The sequence below is a fragment of the Limulus polyphemus genome, unplaced genomic scaffold (genome assembly GCF_000517525.1).
Source record: "Limulus polyphemus unplaced genomic scaffold, Limulus_polyphemus-2.1.2 Scaffold6106, whole genome shotgun sequence".
Classification (NCBI taxonomy): Eukaryota; Metazoa; Arthropoda; class Merostomata; order Xiphosura; family Limulidae; genus Limulus; species Limulus polyphemus.
The window spans coordinates 46,487-48,737 of record NW_013671716.1 but is presented as its reverse complement, the minus strand read 5'-3'; the positions used below and the strand labels follow the sequence as shown (position 1 = coordinate 48,737).

General features: G+C 37.1%; 1 protein-coding gene across 1 annotated transcript in view; it reads left to right on the top strand.

Annotated features, from left to right (window-relative positions):
- Positions 1-2,251, top strand: part of LOC106473354 (voltage-dependent calcium channel subunit alpha-2/delta-3-like) — a 41,901-nt gene that overhangs the window by 13,425 nt on the left and 26,225 nt on the right. The gene's annotated exons all lie outside the window — the stretch shown is intronic.

Below are 2,251 nucleotides of genomic sequence, written 5' to 3'. Positions count from 1 at the left end.
CACCTAGAGTAGACAAAGTATAGTAAGTGTTAACTGTGTAGAACCACCTAGAGTAGACAAAATATAGTAATTGTTAATAATGTAGAACCACCTAGAGTAGACAAAGTATAGTAAGTGTTAACTGTGTAGAACCACCTAGAGTAGACAAAATATAGTAGGTGTTAACAATGTAGAACCACCTAGAGTAGACAAAGTATAGTAAGTGTTAACTGTGTAGAATCACCTAGAGTAGACAAAGTATAGTAAGTGTTAACTGTGTAGAATCACCTAGAGTAGACAAAGTATATAAGTGTTAACTGTATAGAACCACCTAGTAGTAAAGAGTAGAAAGTGTTAACCACCTGAGTTAGAAACTGTTAACAATCGTCTATAGTAGAGTAAATGTTAATAATGTAGAACCACCTAGAGTAGACAAAGTATAGTAAGTGTTAACTGTATAGAACCACCTAGAGTAGACAAATATAGTAATTGTTAATAATGTAGAACCACCTAGAGTAGACAAAGTATAGTAAGAGTAGAACCACCTAGAGTAGACAAAGTATAGTAAGTGTTAATAATATAAAACCACCTAGAGTAGACAAAGTATAGTAAGAGTAGAACCACCTAGAGTAGACAAAGTATAGTAAGTGTTAATAATATAAAACCACCTAGAGTAGACAAAGTATAGTAGGTGTTAACAATGTAGAACCACCTAGAGTAGACAAAGTATAGTAAGTGTTAACTGTATAGAACCACCTAGAGTAGACAAAGTATAGTAAATGTTAACTGTATAGAACCACCTAGAGTAGACAAAGTATAGTAAGTGTTAACTGTATAGAACCACCTACAGTAGTCAAACTATAGTAAGTGTTAACTGTATAGAACCACCTAGAGTAGACAAAGTATAGTAAGTGTTAACAATGTAGAACCACCTAGAGTAGACAAAGTATGGTAAGTGTTAACTGTGTAGAACCACCTAGAACAGACAAAATATAGTAATTGTTAACAATGTAAAACCACCTAGAGTAGACAAAATATAGTTAGTGTTAACAATTTAGAATTACCCAGTGTAGACAAAGAATAATAAGTGTTAAATGTATAGAATCAGTAAGCATAGACATTATATCTTAAGTGTTAAATGTATAGAATCAGTAAGCATAGACATTATATCTTAAGTGTTAAATGTATAGAATCAGTAAGCATAGACATTATATAATGAGAGCTAATCATGTAAAATATACAAGTGTATGCAATGTATAGTAAGTGTGGACTCTGTAGATCTACCAAGAATAAACTGTGTGTATACATGTGTACTCTGTAGAACCACAAAGAGTAGACAGTGTGTAGTAAGTGTAGACTGTGTAGATCCACCTACGTTAGACAGTGTGTAGTAAGTGTAGATTCTATAAATCCACCAACAGTAAATGGTTTGCAGTAAGTGTGGACACAGTAGAACCACCAAGGGTAGACAGTGTGAACTCTGTAGACCCACCAAGAGTGGACTGTGTGTAGCAAGTGTGGACTCTGTGGATCCACCAAAGGCAGACAGTGTGTAGTATGTGTGAATTCTGTAAATCCACCAAGGGTAAACAGTGTGTAGTAATTGTGGACTCTGTAGAACCATCAAGTGTAGACAGTGTGGACTTTGTAGAACCACAAATGGTAGACAGTGTGTAGGCAGTGTGGACTGTTTAGATCCACCAACGTTAGACAGTATGTAGTAAGTGTAGATTCTGTAAATCCACCAACAGTAAATGGTTTGCAGTAAGTGTAGACTCTCTAAAACCACCATGGGTAGACAGTGTGAACTCTGTAGAATCACTGAGGGTAGACAATGTGGACTCTGTAGAACCACCAAGAGTAGACAGTGTGTAGTAAGTGTGGACTTTGTAAAACCACCAAGGATAGACAGTGTGCAGTAACTGTAGACTCTGTAGAACCACCAAGGGTAGACAGTGTAGACTCTGTAGAATTACAAAGGGTAGACAGTGTGAACTCTCTAGAACCACCAAGGGTGGACTGTATGTAGTAAGTGTAGACTCTGTAGAACCACCAAGGGTAGACAATGTGGACTCTGTAGAATCTCAAAGGGTAGACAGTGTGAACTCTGTAGAACCACTAAGGGTACACAATGTGGACTCTGTAGAATCTCAAAGGGTAGACAGTGTGAACTCTGTAGAACCACTAAGGGTACACAATGTGGACTCTGTAGAATCTCAAAGGGTAGACAGTGTGAACTCTGTAGAACCACCAAGGGTTGACTGTGTGGACT